General features: G+C 38.1%; 2 non-coding genes across 2 annotated transcripts; one reads left to right on the top strand and one right to left on the bottom strand.

Annotated features, from left to right (window-relative positions):
- Positions 1 to 9,732: 9,732 nt before the first annotated feature.
- Positions 9,733 to 9,896, bottom strand: LOC142438386 (U1 spliceosomal RNA). Its single transcript, XR_012782767.1, has one exon. It is a non-coding gene; the product is annotated as a U1 spliceosomal RNA (small nuclear RNA).
- A 5,509-nt stretch (positions 9,897 to 15,405) lies between these two features.
- LOC142438005 (U1 spliceosomal RNA) lies at positions 15,406 to 15,567 on the top strand. The gene has a single exon (XR_012782494.1). It is a non-coding gene; the product is annotated as a U1 spliceosomal RNA (small nuclear RNA).
- Positions 15,568 to 19,150: the final 3,583 nt, after the last annotated feature.

Below are 19,150 nucleotides of genomic sequence, written 5' to 3'. Positions count from 1 at the left end.
TTTCTTCTTTTTTCAGGTATGTGTTGATTGCTATATATTGGCCTTTCATGATTGCTTTTCAGTATCATAGAAATTTTGATATGCTGTGTTATTATTCTCATTCTTGTCTAAAAATTTATATATTTCTTCCCTTATTTGCTTTATTACTCAATCATTTTTTAGTGTTATATTGTTCAATCTCCATGTGTTTGTTGTTGTTTTTAAATCATTTTATTGGGGACTCATACAACTCTATCACAATCCATACATATATCAAGTGTGTAAAGCACATTTGTACATTCATTGCCCTCATCATTCTCAAAAAATTTGCTCTCCACTTAAGACATTGCCAACAGTTCCTCATTTTATCCCCCTCCTTCCCCATTCCCCCTTCCTCATGAATCTTGACCATCTATATATTATTATTTTGTCATATATTACACTGGCCATCTCCCTAAACCCACTTTTCTGTTGTTCATTCCCCAGGGAGGAAGTTATATGTAGATCCCTGTAATCGGTTCCCCCTTTCCACCCTACCTTCTCTCCACCCTCCCAGTATCGCCACTCTCAACACTAGTCCTGAAGGGATCGTCCACCCTGGATTCCCTGTGATTCCAGTTCCTATCTGTACCAGTGTACATTATGTGGTCTAGCCAGATTTGTAAGGCAGAATTGGGATCATGACAGTGGGGGTAGGAGGAGGAAGCATTTAGTATCTAGACCAAAGTTGTTTGTTTCATCATTGCTACACTGCACCCTGACTGGCTCATCTCCTCCCTGCGACCCGTCTATAAGGGAATGTCCAGTTTCCTACAGATGGGCTTTGGGTCCCCACTCTGCACTGGCCCTCATTCACAATGATATGATTTTTGTTCTTTGATGCCTAATAACTGATCCCTTCAACATTTCATGATAACACAGGTTGGTGTGCTTCTTCCACGTGGGCTTTGTTGCTTCTGACCTAGATGGCCACTTGTTTACCTTCAAGCCTTTAAGACCCCAGATGCTATATCTTGTGATAACTGGACACCATCCGCTTTCGTCACCACATTTGCTTATGCACCCATTGTCTTCAGTGATTGTGTCGGGAAGGTGGGCATCATAGAGTGCCAGTTTAATAGAACAGGTATTCTTGCATTGAAGGAGTACTTGAGTGGAGGCCCAATGTCCATCTTCTGCCTTAATACTAAACCTATAAATATACGTACATAGATCTATTTCCCCAAATTCATATATAAATATATTTACATATGTACATGCCTATATTTATACCTCTATAAATGCCCTTTGCCTCCTAGCTCTTTCCTCTATTTCCTTTTACTTTCCTCTTATCTCACTATCATGCTCAGCCTTCATTTGGGTTTCAGGAATTCTTCTTGGTAACATTGCCCTTGATCATGTGTTTGTCTTTATGCTGCTTTTATTTTATTGTTGATTTCTAGATTTATAGAATAATAATTTGAGAATATAGGTTATAGGATCTCAATTTTGGAATATTTTGAGACATGTTTTGTGGCCTACTATGTGGTCTAGTCTTGAAAATATTCCATGTGTGTTACAGAAGAACATGTACTATATTTTTTGGATAGAAAATTCTGAATAGGTTTATGAAGTTGAATTTTTGATTGGGCTATTGAGTTCTTTTGTGTCTTTATTGAGTTTTTTTCTTGATTTCCTGGTTTTCTTTGATATTGACATATTGAAATCTCTTGTTATTATTAAAGTGTCTACATCCTTTTGCAATTCTTTGTTTTTTCTTTTTTTTTTAAATCATTTTATTTGGGGCTTGTACAATTCTTATCCCATCCATACATACATCCATTGTGTCAAGCACATATGTACATTTGTTGCCATCATCATTCTCAAAATATTTGCCTTCTACTTGAGCCCTTAATATTGGCTGCTCATTTTCCCCCTCCTTCCCTACTCCCCGCTACCACATGAACCCTTCATAATTCATAAATTATTATTGTCATATGTTACACTGTCTGACGTCTGTCTCCCTCTGCCCTCTTCTCTGTTGTTCATCCCCCCAGGGAGGAGGCTATACGTAGATTCTTGTAATCAGTTCTCCCTTTCTACCCCACATTCCCTCCACCCTCCAGACATCGCCACTCTCACCACTGGTCCTGAAGGAGTCATCTTTCCTGGATTCCCTGTTTCCAGTTACTATCTGTACCAATGTACATCCTCTGGTCTAGTCAGATTTGTAAGGTAGGCAATTCTGGGATGATTTGATTGATCCACTTCAAGGGTCTTGCTTTGGGTGCATATGTGTTTATTATTGTATGACTTTGTCTCATATATATTGTCAGCTTTGAAGTCTATTGTCTCAGAGAATGATATTGTTTCACCTGCATTCCTTTCTTTTCTTGGAATGCTTTTGCCCAGCTTCTAATTTTTAGTCTGTTCATGTTTGTATTTTGAGGTGTGTTTCTTGTAGGCAACATGTAGATGGATTTTGTTTTCTTATTTACTCTGTTATTATCTTTCTCTTTACTGGTGCATTTAGTCATTAACATTCAGTGAGATTGTTTATATGTATGTATTTTTCACATACATATGTCATTTTGTGCGTGTGTGTGCATGTGTTTATTTTCTGTTTTATTCCTGCATCACCTCATTGTTTTGGATGTTGGTGTGGGTGTGTTGTTTACTGTGAGGAACTGTCTTGTATGTTGCTTTCAGGTCTGTATGTTGTTGATTTGGGGCCACAGTGCTCCATTGAATATTTTTTGTAGTAATACTCTTACTATTTTTTTTTTAAAGTTCTATCATTTCTCCTTGTCTTGGAGTGCTAGTTTTTATCTTATTTGATTGGATTTTTTTTTCTGGGTATAAGATACTTGGCTGACAGTTTTTTTGTTTTGTGTTTGGTTTTTTTTTTTTCCCCTTCAGGACGCACTATATAGTACTCCACTGCCTTCTTGCCTGCACAATTTCTGCTGAGAGATCTAAAGTTTATCATTTGTATTTAATTTTTCATTTTTCTTTGGCCGTTACTAGAATTTTTCCTTGTTAGTCATTGTGTTTACAATATTCGGGTAGTTTTCCTTTTGGGAACTCTCCTGATTAATGTTCTTTTGGCTTCCTGAAAATGAATCTTTTCATCCTTTAGGAATTGAGGAAATTTTTCTTGCAAGAATTCTTGGATTAATCTCTGCATGGAATTTTTTGTTTGTGCGTTTTTATCCTCTTCTGGAATCCATATAGGATGAAGGCTGTACCTCTATTGTGTCCCACATTGTTCTCAAGCTTTTCTCAGTCTCTTTGCATTTTGTGGTATTTGTTCTTCTTTTGAATTAGAGTCCATAGGTTTGTGTTCAAGCTCACTAATTCAGGTTTCCAACTCTTCAATTCTGTCTCTGTTCTTTTGTAGTATTGTGTAATTCTGCTGTCACAGTGTTTAACTTTTGTAGTTCTGTTTGGAGTTTTTCTTTTAAGGCATGTAGTGAGGTGTCTACCCTTTCCATTTTTTCCCACTTCTCTCAGACACTTTAATTATCAGTTGTATGAGTGCAATCATCATTCTTTTATGTTCTTTTCCTGGTAACTTTATAGCCTATATAATTTCTGGCATTTAATTTAAGACAGGTTAGTGTTTGGTTACTTGTATCTGTTTTGATTTTTGTGTGTATATGTGTGTACCAATATTTTCTGTTATTTCCTTGATATCTTGATTAAATTATTAGGGATATTAGGGAGGTAAAGTTATGTGAGACTGGTTAACCTGTTAGCTGGTACAGTTGAGCAGTGGTAGGTACTTTATATTAAGTATCTGGGGAGAGTGTCAGAATATGTGTTATGAACGACAGCAGAGAAGTGAAAAGGATATTTTAGCGGAGAGAGAAAGAAAGTAAAAGCAAATAAAAATAGGAAGGATATAGTTTTCAATTGTAGGCTGAAAGATAATTAGACCAAAATCTTGCCTTGTTTTGCAATGATGGAGGAATAACTAATAATATTTAAGAGAAAATAAAAAAATGAGAGTAGTTTCAGGTTTTGGTGTATCAATGCTACCCTTGCATTAATACAATAAGTACTAGACTGATAGTTAAATATCTGTCCCTGTAAGAAATGTTAAAGGAAATATTTCCCTAGAAACCACCTCCAAGCCTCATGTAAACAGAGTTCAATCAATCAAAAAACCAATCTGTACAAGCAACAACTCATGGATTATATCTCACAGCTGGACTATACTTTCATAACTTAAATTCTATGTCATTGGATAAATTATTGATGTTATCAATGCAATCAGCTTATGTCCCAGATTTACAATCTCTCTCTCTTTGCTTGTTTGTTTTTTTGCTGTTCTTGTTCTTGTTAGTTTTTATTTTTGTCATAATAAAACTGCCAAAGTAAACCAGAGTTGTTCATAAACCATGGAGAAGCTGATGGATTCTGGGTTCCTGCTTAATTATAGCCCCAATCCAAAAACAGTTCCCTAACATGACCCTGCTATATACTTTCTTTCATGAAGATATCCATAGAGATAATGATGCTACAGCAAAGTGTGGTGAAGAAAGCAGATGGTACCAGCTATCAGTTGGAATAGTGTCTGTAATCATAAAGGCTTGTATTCAAACAAGTGAAGCATCCATCTAAGTGAAGCATCAACTAAGTCCACATCAAAGATGCACACCAGCCTTTGGGATCCAAAGATGATGATAATAAAATCAAAATATGGTGAAAGGAGATGTATCAGAGCTTAAATTGTGAACATGCAAATTGGAGAGGGACAAGGAGGATGGTGGGCTCCCCAAATCAATCTGCAGAATATCTCGTTCAAGTTTCTGACAGATACCCTCTAGCCACAGATGAGCAACCTAAACAGCATTACTATCAGACAGAGATTATTTTTAACTTGATTGTGGTTTCTCAAACTATGATATATAATATGGTCAGTTGATCTCCCTCTTGACTCAACCTGAATTTGCTCTGTTTTTAAATGTTTCTCACTGTTCCACAACAGACATATCTTCTCTGAAGTTTTTAATATTGCTGGTGGTCTTTTCTTTCTTACTCTTCATTTTTATCTTTATATCATGATTTTTTTCTGTTTAATTTTATGTTTGTTTTTTTATTGTTTCTATTAGGTTTCCCAGTTTCAAAGCTCAGAGGAATGGATGCCTAACTGTTGCAATGGGATTGGAAGTGGAAAGGGTAAGATGAATTGAGGAGCAGACAATGAATGTGGGAGGAGGGCGAGAGCACCAGAACTGAGGTAATGATATATATATATATATATATATATATATATATATATATATATATTTAAAAGCAACTTAACTATGGAAGTGCATGATATGTGAATTTTATATCAATAAAACTACTACTACTAAGGAATCGAAGTGGGCCGATGGTTACCATGGTTGAAGGGAAAGAGTTTTGCTTAGGGGGCATTGAGTTTATGTTAATGGTAGTGGAATAATTTGGAAAAAGAGATCAATAATAGTTGAACAAAATGAAGACTGTAATCAATGTCACTGAATTATACATATAGAAGGTATTTAATTAGAGAATGTTGTGTATATTTTACCTCAATTAAAATAATAATAATAAGCAAACTAATAACATTGACTACAAGATAGAAAAATGTACTAAAATTGATTGTGGTAATGATTGAAAAACTTTTTGATATGAGAGAACTATTGAATTGTATGATAACTGGATGAAATACCAATAAAACTGTTTTAAGTAAAATAATTATTTTAATTATACCTGCCCCCTAATTAATTGTGTGTAATATATTTTTGAAGCATTGGATGAACAAGATATAAATCTGGCCAATGAAAAAGTAATGATACAATAGAAAGGGCATGGAAGAATTGGAAATCTGAAAACACACACTTTATGTTTTTCATTCCCAGTAGATAAATAAATATTGTATATGGCTAAAAGAGGAAGACCTTTGACAAGATGGATTGATACAGTGACTGCATCAATGGGCTCAGGTCAGGCAGGAGAACAATTATGAGGATGATGTGGGACCCGGCTGTGCTTTTTTCCTGTTGTGCATAGGGTTGCTTGGAGTTGAAACCAACTCGATGACACCAAATAAACAATAAATTATAAACAAATATAATGTCCATAGACTCAGAAGGATTACCAATTTTTAAAATCTGAATAATTTTTCAGAAACTCAATTCCTGTTATAAAGAAAATAGCTATAATTCAGTTCTTTCTTTCTTCATTAGATGAATTAAAATAAATATAGAACCTTCATTTAGAATAGCAGCTATGAACTTTTTTAAGAACTGTATCTACTTATTATCTTGGGAAGGAGCCCCAGTGAGTTACTTTTGCTACTCTCCTCAAGGTTAAGGTTGACACTTGAAATCCTTCAGTAGTTCCTAGTAGTTACATGGGAGAAAGAAGGTGAGGCTTTCTAACCTCTTCAGATTCGGTCAAGGAAACATAAAGGGGCAGTTCTACTCTGTCATAGAAATCCAGTGAATCCATAGGATTGTTTTTGCTCATTTGTTTGTTCTTTAAGGATTTTTATCTATTTTTCTAAAGAAACTTTGGTGACTCCGCGGATTAAGTGTTGGGCTGTTAACTAAAACTTCAGAAATTTGAACCCAGCAGTCATTCAGAGGGAGAAAGATTAGACAGTCAGCTTGTGGAAAGATTTACAACCTCAGAAACTCGATGGACTTTATGGAAGTTCTACTGTATTCTGTAAGATCACTGTGAGTCCAGATCAACTCAGCAGTAGGACCTTAAAACAAGTTTTAAACATCTTTTTATATACCTACATACTTACTCACCTGTCCTATATATCTATCTATATATTTACCTGTACTGATATTTAATGATGTTGGCAGAGACTATTCTCACATGTAAGAACATGGATAATGATCTTACTCCTCCAGGTATGACATTTTTCTGTTATATGTCATTTTTGCAGCAAGAATCAATTTTACAAAAATTAAGATTTTAATTGTGGAATTAAACTCAAAATCATAAAAGTGGCCAGGGTTACTGTTCTGACTGGAGGGTATCCATGAGTCCATTGCCTTCAGACATCCTGCAAGCCTAGCCCTGAACTCACCAAGTGGCTGCACTTTCAAGCAAATAATAGACCTATAAGTAAACAGTAACTCCAGGGTGTTGATGGAGCTGTGGTTTCTCTTTTAGTTGATCAGACCCCCAAGGGAAGCAAAGAATGGTGTCTTAAATCATATTCTCTAGTCGGATCTAAAGCTGCTCCCAAGGAAACAAAGAGTGTGTTTGATTCACACTCTCTAATCAAGTTAGATCTTAATCTCACCCTAATCCTGTCCATTAGGATATTAGATAAAACAAAGACCAATCTCATTGTCATTGAGTTGATTCCAACTCATGGAGACCTGATAGGACTTGGTAGCACTCCCATTGTGGTTTCTGAGACTGTGTAATTATGTATGCAAGCAGTTGGTGGTTTTGAACTTCTGGCGCTGTTGGTAGCAATTAAATTTATAATCATTATACCACTGGAGTATAGTAGACAATGCCCTCCAAAATGAAATTATAACCAAAGGTATAGATTCTGGAATTCCAGAATTATAATATATCACATAAGGAATCATGGCTATATAATTCCATAACAGAGTGACTATAGAAGGTATGTCTTGATTTACTACATCTCATAAAATTCAGAAAATTAGAAGGGATGGGAAGCGAGGAAGAGAAGGGAAATGGCAAACAGAGAGGAAATGGGAAAAGTGCTGCTTCTAATGTGTGTATCTCAACCAATGTCATAAAGCAAATTGCATATGGATTGTTAAGTGCTCTGTAAACTTTCACCCAAATCTAGTTTTAAATAAATTTAAGGAAAAGAAGTAGGCTCGGTTGAGTACTATTTTGCAAAAGAAGTGATTGAGAATCCTAACAGAAAATTTAAAACTGAATACCTTAAAAAGCAATTAGATTTAAAATATTCAGCTCAATAATTTTATTAAATATTTCATAGGTCATGGTTGTAATGCTGGAGGTAAATATATTTCAGTTAAGATTTTTAACATTAACATAATTTTGTAAGGTGTAGGTAAATTGATCTATATAAGTTTCTGTTGATTTCAATTCCAACTCAGGGTAACTCAATGGGTCACAGTATAGAACTGATCCACAGGGTTTTGTTAACTGTGGTCTAGTTTTCTTATTCTTCAGTTCTTATTGCAAAGTGAGTGAAAATTCACAGAGCAGGTCATCAGTTTTACAGTCAGCAAGTCATACACAGTTTGTTCATTTCATTCGCTGCGATCCCTGTATGTAACAATCACATCACTTCCTCCCTGTGCTTCCTGTTTCCATTTGTTCTGTCCTAACCTTTCTTAATTTTATCCTGGTGTAAATATTGCTCGCTTGAGATTAAGTATTTAGTTTTCCAAAGATGTGCATAGTTCCTTCGTGTTATTGTTCCCCTGGCAGAACTGTTTGGCTGAAAACAGCCATGGTAGGTGAGGAGTTGATATCATTTCCGGATCTGAAGGGTGACGATGGGCCATAAGTCTTGGGGGCTCTAGTGGTCTCTATCCCAGCAGTCAGTCTGCTCTCTTTTATGAGTCTGAGTTTTAATGCATACTGTTCTTCCACCTTATCTAGAACCTTATAGTGTGGTCCCCTTAAGAGCACTTGACAGTGGTATCTTCGTACCATCTAATTCTTCTGGTCTCAGGGTTGTGATGCCTGTGATGTCATTAGTCTGCTGGGATAATTGTTTCCTTCTGTCTTTTGTTTTAATCCCTCTTCTTTCCTTTAAACAGAGAAACCAACTGGTTCACCTTAAATGACCACTCACAACTAAGATGTCAGCTGCTACTCATCAAAGAAGGTGATCTCTGTAGATATTTCTGTAAGACTTAAGCAATTCATTCACTCAAGTTATGTCGAGGGAATTTTCACAACTTTGCCCCATATATGCACCACCACATTCATGGACATATTTTCAGCAAAGGTAAATAAATTTTATCTGTGAAACCTATATATATTTGTGGATAGGTCCCCACAGTCCCTCCCGCACTCTTTCAGGCTGCACGTCTAGCTATGTATCTACTCATAGATGACTACTATTACAGGATTGTTTATAACACTATGCACCTTTGTGTCTCTAACTCTTGCACTCCTCTGAGCTCTTCCCCTACCTCCATCATTTTCACCAACTTTTCTCTTATTGTATCTTGTCATTTTTCACCCAAATTAACACAAATATACCTTCTAGTTGGTGATTTCCCTCCCTCCCCGTACAACTCCGCACACGCACAAAATCACTGCCATTGAGTTGATTGCAACTCAGCCACCCTAGGGGGCAAGGTAGAACTGCCCCTGTGGGTTCCCAACACGATACCTCTTTATGAGAGTAGAAAGCTTCATCTTTCTTTCATGGAGTGTTTGATGGTCCTCACATAGTTGACCTTGTGGGTAGCAGCCCATCCCATAACCACTACTCCACCAGGGCCCCTCCTCCAACCCTTGGTAACCATTAAAGATGCATCTTTTTATGACATTCTTGAAAGCAGCTCACCTGGTTTCTCTTTCTTTCTTTCTTTCTTTCTTTCATTTTGGCAGTGCTGTTGGGTGGGTTTTAACCAATAACCTTTAGGTCAGTAGCTCATAGAAAACTGTCTTTGCCACCCAGAGATCCAGAACTGATTTACAGACAATCCCTTGAAAGTAGATGATACCTGCTCCTGTGTCTTTTAGAATTCTCTGGGCACTAGGTCAGTCTGAGCAGGTGTATATGGTTCTTATTTTGCTTTAACTTTTTTTTTTAAGGGGAGAGCACAAACGCAGTCCCCCACTCCCACAAATTATGCAGTCGAGTTTCCCACATTTGGGGAAATCGCAGGGGTCAGCACATCCGGAGTGCAATGGATGAGCCTCGCCCTGGGAAAACCACCTTCGTGATCATGGTATCTCCCCTGCCAGGTAAGTAATAGCTTTTACTTTAATGCAAGAAATGTTCAAAGCTTTACAATGATTTAAATGCTGCATATTTAGTTAATTAAAGTGATTATGATAAAAAATTGAGTGGGGAGAAGTATGAGTTAGTCCAATCATTTCAAAAGGAGGGTGCTATTTAATTTATAACATTAAAGCAGAGATTCAGCAATGGCAACTGACTGACTCAAACCTAGGGGCCTACTGTGGTGCTTTCAAAATGTGTGACTTTCCACAGTCCTGCCAACGACCCGACTTCATACATCAGGCTCCTGAGAGGCCTTGCTATGCCTTTTCCTTTTCTCTCATTCCAAGACTTCAACCTATTTTTTATCTAGATTTTTTTTAATGCAAGGAATTTGCAGTGAAATATGCATTGTGGTGGTTACATAATTTCATGTCAACTTGAAGATATAGGAGGTGGAGGTTAGCTTGTCAATCATGTCATAGACTGATGGCGACTCTTTGTGGGTGTGGCCTTCTCATAAAGGGGTTCCTGGGAACCTCCCTCTTCTCTCTCTGACTTCACCTTCCTGCTGGCCGAGCCACCCTGAGACCTGCCAGAGCCCTGGAGATGCATCCGTTGCCATTGGATCCATAAGACTTTGCACCCAGGCCTGTGATCTTCCTGCATTCTGCATCATTGCTTGTGAGTGTGAGTCTGAAGAGGAACTTATGGACTAGTATTGTTGAATTTATGGCCTTGAGCTAGACTGAGCTGGTATGTTCTCCTGATATATAAAACTTCTTGATATAAAGCTCTTTCTTACACATATCTGAGTGTCTCTGGATTTGTTTCTCTAGTCAACCCAGTCTAACACATGGATTTTCTTCTTCTTTTTATTTCCAAAGCCATTTTATTGGGAAATAGTATGGAGATCCTATCATTCCTTTGTCCTATCACATAAAGCAGGATTGTACAATTACTGCTACAATCAGCTTCAAAACATTCACTTCCTTCTTGAACTCCATTGTATCAGCTCCCTTTTATCCCCTCCCCACTGCACCCCCTAGGAACCCTTACTCAACTAGCTGTCTCTATAGGTTCAGCAATGAACCCATCATTTTTTCTTAATCTGATTACCAAAATAAGTCAACCAAATTATAAAAATTCCAGTCTGTTCCTGTTTCACTTTGTTGATCATAGCAGATAATCTGAAAGAGCCAGAGGATTTATCTATAAATGAGACCTTCATAGACCAGGGACTTCCTATATAAACAAGGTACTTGTATCAACCAATTTAACATATGAATCTATTTAAATCTATTTTAAAACATGAATGTACTGAACATAATCATTCAAATGTATCTACTGACCAGAAAAAAATGCCTTAAATATAAATGAGAAAAATTCAGAGTAAGATATAGTTTAAAAAAACAGCAAGGCACTATTTTCTCAAAGACAATAAAAAGGTAGCAGATATGATACATGAGGCATGGACAGGTTTTTGTGTTTGTGTATATGGATTCTCCAAGGATGGGATTGCTCGGGGAAAGCTCCACATTTTTCCCTTCTTCTCTATAAATTTCGGCATTTCTTAAAATATTACAAAAAGCTCCCATACTTTTGCTATGAAGACAAAAATAACATTATGAGATCCTTATGTGAGGAAAACATAATAAAACATCTGGTTAATTGAAGTGTATGTAATCGATATAGTATATATTGATTTTTCTACCAGCATTTTGTCAAGGTGTGTAACATCTTTCTAAGGTGATATTCTTTATTTTAACACAAATGGTGTAACAAAACCTCTTCTTGGTTTCTGGTCAATTTGCTCATTTAAACCTCTTTATTTGGGATTAATAATTTATTTTCCATGCACTTATTCCTCACGTTGTTTCCGAAGTGATCTTTCTCTATATTCGTGTTCTAGAGTAATGTGGATGAATATATGTCTATGAGGGCAATTAGGAGTGCTCAAAGGTTACTTTTTGTTAACTCAGAGTTGGTTATGGAATCATAAGCACACAAACGAACTCACTGCCTTGAAGCCCATGCTGACGCATGGCGACCCCTATGGGTTTCAGAGTGAAACTGTTATCTGGAGTGGAGAGCGTGGCTTTCTCCTGTAGAGCTGCAGGGGCTTTCGAACTACTGACCACGCAGATTGCTGCTGGAGGCATAGCCACTGCTTCACCAGGGCTCTTGGTTATGGGACCATGGTGGGGAAATAAAAAAAAACCAACAACTAATTTTATGAGACTAATCAGGGACTCTGTTAAGTGCTACATCTTCGCACTTCCTAATTGTAGGTAATATTTAACATGAACAACAACAAGAAGAAAAAAAAAAAGGTCAGTTATTCTGACTCAAAGCAACCCCTTCCGTGTCAGAGTAGGACTAAGTAATTCATATTTCACATCTATAATAACAACTCAAACTAAGAAATTCAAGTGGTAAAGAATTACTGACAGTCCATTTCTTCCTTGCAATACCCAATTCCCAACCTAGAGCACTAGTAACCTACCTCAAACCCAGGTTGATGAAACCTAGTAGAAAGAGATCAAAATGGAATGGTCGCTTGTGGCAGGCAAGATGGAATTTATCAAGTAAAACAGGAGCTGGGGTCACAAGGCCAGGCATTAAAAACAAAAGCAAATCTATGAGCTATGCTATTTTAAAACCAAAGAGAAGTAGGTTACACAGGCCACTTCCACTTTTAAATGCTACCCCTCTGCTGGTGTGAGAAAACCTTTGCCCACTCGTCCTTTTGCTAAAGATGCTACTTTCCATGAAGGCCGAGAGGAATATTTGAAGAAGAGGCTTGACTTATACAATTGCAGCAAGACTCTGAAGCTCAGGTTTGCACGCGGGGAAACACGTGTTCTCTCACCCAGGGACAAGTTTAGCTTGGCAGCCTTTTCTGCAAAGCATGACTGATCGTCAAGAAAGCCAAAACGACAGAAATCCAAGTCATCTCCAAAAATAACATCAAAATTAGGGCCTTGAACCTCCAGGCACTGGCCATGCTCAGATGATGATGCTGTGATGCGCAGAGCAGCGAAGCTACTGAATCGCCAGTGTTCTGGGTGCATTGATAGTACCTGACCATCCAGTTTTTAGAAGGCACTGTGTTTTGGACTTGAGATTTGGTGTCAGTTGTTAAATGTAAGCACTTCTAGAAGTTTCTAAAAGAAAATATAGGAGAGTGTCTTTTAAGACTTAACTAGGTAAAGATTTCTTAGGGAAAAAAATCCAAACTCACTGTCATCGAGTCAATTCTGACTCCTAGTGACCCTGCAGGAGAGGTTAGAACAGTCTTTGTGAGTTTCTTAAACTGTGACTCTGTACAGGTGTAGAACGCTTTGCTCTCCTGAGAAGCTGGCTGGTGTTCTTGAACTGTGTACCTTGCAGTTGGACGCCCAACACATAAGCACGATGCCACCAGGTCTCACCTTTTCTTTAAAAAAAAAAAAGAGAAATAGTTAATAAATTGAAGAGCCTCAAAAATTATAATATTTTACTTATCGAAAATACTACCCTTATTAAATATTTATAATATCTGAATTATGATGTATCAAAGGTATATAAAGAATTCATGCAAATTCAATGATTACAAAGGCAAAGAATTTAAAAAACAAAAACAGGCAAAAGATTTGAGGAATCTTCAAACGAGGAAGATATGCAATGCTTACTAAGCATATGCAAACATGCCTGATATGATTAGCAATTAGTCAAATACAAACATGAACAATAGGTCATCACTTCATATCCGAAACCAAACTGAACCAAACTCACTGCCCTGGATTCTGTCTCATCATGACTTCATAGGATGGACTAGAACAGTTCCACAGAGTTACTGAGACTGAAAATCTATACTGGCGCCTACTTTTTCCCCTGAGAAATGGCTAGTAGATTGAACACGTCTGTTGAGCTGATGCCCAACACTTAACCTACTGTGCTGTTAGGGATCCACTTTCCATCCATTAGAAAAATGACAAATGTTAGAGAGCATTGAAACAACAAGGAACCCTGGTAATGAAGTGGTGATGCTCTGGCTGTTAACCAAAACTTGGGTGATTCGAATGCACCAGCTGTTCCATCAGAGAAAGGTGTGGCAGGCTGCTTCTGTCAAGATTGTTGTTGATAAATGCCACTGAGTGGGCTCCACTCCTAGCGACCTGTGCACAGCAGAACAACACACTGTGAGAGCACTGCTAGTTTAAGTCCACTGTTGCAGCCACCGCGACGACCTACCTTGCGAGGAGCCAGAAGCGCTGTGGGCAGTTCTCCTCTGTCCTGTGGGATCAGTAGGCATCACAATTGACTTGACAGCAATGGGTTTTTGAGTTTTATGTTGAACACCAGAAACTCTGGTAATGACTGTAAATGATGTAAGCACTCTGGGAAACTCGTTGGCATTTTTTTTTATTAAATCATTTTATTAGGGATTCTTACAACTTTTTGTTGGATACAGCTTTTTTATTAACATTTTATTAGGGAATTTTTGTGCAATTTTTGTTCGATTATTCTGCAAATTACATAACGGATTTAAAATTTCAAGAAAAGTATGTATGTATAAATGCTTATATATATATTTTCATAAGACATTTAACTCATGAGAATCATAATAGCAAGCACTGAAATCAACTTGAAACTTCAGGAAGAAAGTGGATCAACAAATTGTGCTATATAATGAAGTATTTTGTAGCAATAAAAATAATAAATGACACATAAATGAATTTCAAAAAACATGCTGAATGAAAGAAATGAGATACTAAAAGTTGTTACTACAGAATTCCATTTTTATGAAGTTTAAGAAAAGGCACAATGACTTGGATGGATTTCCCCAACCCAGTAGGTATGGTCTCAATCACTCCCCACACACGGTTAATGTTTTAACTTGTTATATATTTCAGTAGCCTCTACCATTTTCAATTTCCTCCCCCCAATGCAAGAATGATGTGTTTCTTTCAGATATAAGAATGATGTCTTTCAGTTCCATGCCCTTGCATTGCAGAATTCATCCATTTGACCAGCTAAACTAGTCATAGAAGCAGGACCTAATTCCTCAGCTCGGAGTCCTCTGCCAGGTGCATGTGCACTTTCCTGTAGTAAGTAAGGCCACCCTTCCCAGAAGCCTTTACTAGACCCTGTTTCTTAACAATTATTGTGTGTGCACCCAATTACCATAGCTCCACACACGTAAGTCCAATTCCTAGAATTCTCCACCTCTGTCCATCAGTAAATATAACATCCTTTCTGCCTACACGCTTAAAAACCTTTTCTCTTCTCTTATTGGGCAATACAGTAGCCTCCATTAGTTTAGCCCCCTGCCCCCCACCCAGACATCCTCCCCTGACATGTCTAATAAATCACTTTGCTTTCCTGGCAAGCTTGGCTCCCTGCTTCATTATTCCTAACTAGGCAAGGGAAGGAACCCCACCTGTAAGGCACCCCACAACAGTTATGAGATGTATACAATTTGTCAAAATTATCAAACTTTATGCGTATACATTTCTCTTTATTTAAAGTTTACATCAATATAAAACTTTAAACACATACTTACCTGGCAGGGGAGATGGCATGATCATGAAGGTGGTTTTCCCAGGGCGAGGCTTATCCATTGCACTCCGGATGTGCCGACCCCTGCGATTTCCCCGAATGTGGGAAATCGGCTGCATAATTTGACACAGTGCTCTAAAATCTAATTTTGCCACTTAGAAAATATCAATATGCAATTAAATCTGGAAGTAAGAACAATTGGAGTTATGGATCTTATTTCTATTATAATAGTTTATTTGGTGTTTTATGAAAGTTAAAAATTTTTCCAATATTTTTATAGCCAGGGAGCAAAATTGTCCTCTATATAATTGAGATTATGTTTTGTTGTCTGACTTCATATAAGATAGCCACATAAGAATTCACTGGGCTCCTAGATAATTGTTTATTATTTAGCCCATAGATTGCCATGCTAGTCTGGTCTACCACTCCATCTTCAGAACAAAATTTACTCAGCACACCCTGGCCATTGCAAACGTTTGTGCTGTAACTCACAATGAAGACTAAAGGGTAAGCATCCACTTTTCCAGCATCTCAGGGGTAGTATCACCTAGTGTGGGAACTCTAGTTTAGTTCAACAATTGACTCCTATCAATATTCAAAATCTATGACATTTCACAGCAAGGGGCTAGTAATGTTTTCAGACTGCACAAGTGTCTAGGGCAGTGATGGGCTACAAATAATTTAGCAACCAGTTCCCTGCCCTAATGACTACTTTAAATATACATATACTGAAGGGTAGTCTATTGTTTCATACATACTTAAGAAAGAATTAAAAATATTAATAAAAATATTAGATATCTGACAAAAAATAAAATTGTGATTTAAAATATTTCTGTATTGCTTCTTGATTACATTTTCACTTGCAGTATTCTTCACTTTTATCCAAGCATCATTATCACATCGCTGTGTGATTTATTCTTATCCATCGTTTCACTGTAGGGATAGGCTCCCATTACTTTAGATGTAGGCCGATTAGACAATAGCCAATTGATTCCTTGGAAACTGTCATTGTCTCTTGTCTGAATACATGGTGTTCATCTTTGAAAAGCCCCTTTCACCTTCCGATGAACTTACAGCAATTGTTATGACTATATTTTTAGCTCTTTGAATACTTTCAGGAATTGCATAATTCACTCAAATATCTCATTTGGATTCGGGGGTCTCATAAAGCTGAAATGAATGACAGTGTGTCACTCTGTAGTCATCCTGTACTTTTTCTCTGTACGTTCTATATTTGCTTACTAAGCTAACAAACTCAAAGAAAGAAAAATGTATTTCATCCAAAGCAGAGCAAGTACAAAGAGTTTGTGAAATGAATAAATAAATATTACAAACTTAGTTCTATCTAATTTTGTATACCTTTGGACTGGTGCTTAGAATATGCTATTGCACAGATGAATGTTAAAAGAGGAAGGAATGGAAATTTGTCACTTCCAGATTGGGCAGCTGCCCAGCTGACCACCGGACCAGTTCACCGGACTCAACACAAATTTAGATATCGGTTCTGCCGAATGTGTGTGAACAGGCTCGATTCCACCACTGGTTTAGGGGTACACGTAGCCCCCCGGCCCCAATCCAGGTATTTTTTCAGCCCATTTGCAGTAAGTATTGGAGTCACAGATGCGGAAGTAAATATCCAGGTGAGCAGTGTGCGGGGAGCCACCTAGACCTGGCCTCTGAGTCTGCTCCTGGAAACCGTTCACCTGGAGCCGCATTGGAACCAGTTTCACGGCCACTGTCTTTGCATTGATTGTTAAAAGTACCCAGATACTGTTAAGGCGATGCCATCCTCTTCGTAATTCTTAATCCTGCTCCCTGATATTTGTTTATTGGGAGGGATTTTAACTACTGACGTAAAGATAGCAAGGACCTTCATTAATTGTGGATGTTTAAGTTTTTAATCGGTGACCAGTGAATGACCGTTACTTCACAAAAGGTAGTTCTTTCCACCTGTGACTAATATCCGGGGCATTGTGTGACCAGCAGGGAGTTGCTTCCACATGGCTGGGGCCTGCATTTCGTAGTGGGTTAGGACGTCAGCAACAAGGAAAGAAGCTCTCAGAGAGGTGGGCTGACATGAGAACCACAATGAATCCTCAGACATACCAGTGATCGTGAAGATAGCTCCAAATTGGGCAGCTCTACGCTGGTATAATTATCCATGGCAGGACTCAAGGTCAATCAGATGGTAGTTTAGATCACAAGGGATTTAGAACAGCGGTTCTTAACCTGTGTGCTGTGACCCCCTTGGGGGTCAAACGACTCTTTCATGGGGGTCATCTAAAATCAGGAACCCAGACACCGCCCCTCTATCATCTCCAGGTGGGTCTGCCTACATGCAGATACACCCATATAGGAGTACCCGACGTGAAGACTTACCAATGCTACAACATGCATCAAAACAAAATTTCATTTATTTGTAATTAGAAATATTTCACAATATATAGTTACATATTGTTTTTGTGATTAATCACTATGCTGTATGTTCAATTTGTAACAAGGAAAATACATCCTTCATGGCAGACATTTTCATGACGATATTTTCCAGTAGCAAATTACAGTGATGAAGTAGCAATGAAAATAATGTTATGGTTGGGGGTCGCCCACAACATGAGGAACTGTATTACAGGGTCATGGCATTAGGAAGGTTGAGAACCACTAGTTTAGAGTAAGAGAGGAGCCTTTATCCAGAGAAGCCACTGTACTTGCCTTGTCCCTGATATTTGAAGATAGACAAAGTATAAGCTCCCACCTCTCCCATCTATCATTCTATCCATTCCTGCAAATGAAACACTACCCACTGAAGGAGGATATGTAGAATGGATGATTCTACAAACAGAAATCCGTGGCAGACCCTCAGGAGCTAGTTATTTGAGCTGCAAACCCTTTTGTGTTGGAATTGAAAGCAACATCGGGAAGACGGTGAAAAGCAAGCTGAGTTATAGTATCATAATCTTGGCAGTCTGAGAAATGCTGCTGTGGGAACATTTCGCACTGTGGAATGCATGGGCTGGTTAGACAAGTGGCAAAAGAGGAGCCGGTCATGCTATAAGAAGCGCTGAATGGATATGCCATGGATAGAGGCAACAGACCCCATCTTTGTTTTGGTCAAGTAGTCTCCCTGAAAATGGGTGCTGCAGAAAACTTGTCTTCATGTGTCAAGTAGTTAGCCTGAGCACTATGGGTACCTTTCTGGCTACTGGTTAAATTTTAAAATATTGGAAATAGGGTGAAGGTCCTATTGCTACTGCTGCGAACCCTTGGCTGTTCTGGGATATAAGCTGGAAACCACTGGGTTATCTCAAACACTATTAACATAATGAGGGGAAAGAGAAGCAGATCGTGAGCTCCATGGATTTCAGCCGCTCTGAAGTTAAGAGAAGCCGCACCACTGAGGAACACTTCTGTTGCACTGTGGTGTTGAAACTGTGTGTGATGAATCCCAATGAGCTGAGCCAGAATGTGCACTGGCATCATTTTTATTTTTAATCATTTTATTGGGGGTTCGTACTGCTCTTTTCACAATCCATCCATCACTTGGGTCAGGCATGTTTGTACATATGTTTCCTTCATTCTTTCTAGACATTTACTTCCTATGGAGCCCTTGCTGCCAGCTCTCCCCGTAACCCTCATAACCCCGTGACAGATTGTGCATTGTTGGGTTTTTCATCTCTCACACCGACTAATGTCTTTTAACCAAAGTGTCTTTACTCTTTGCAAGAAAGCAGGGGTACTAAGAGT

Source organism: Tenrec ecaudatus, chromosome 1 (genome assembly GCF_050624435.1).
Source record: "Tenrec ecaudatus isolate mTenEca1 chromosome 1, mTenEca1.hap1, whole genome shotgun sequence".
Classification (NCBI taxonomy): Eukaryota; Metazoa; Chordata; class Mammalia; order Afrosoricida; family Tenrecidae; genus Tenrec; species Tenrec ecaudatus.
The sequence above is the reverse complement of the archived record's forward strand: the minus strand, read 5'-3'. Positions and strand labels throughout refer to the sequence as shown.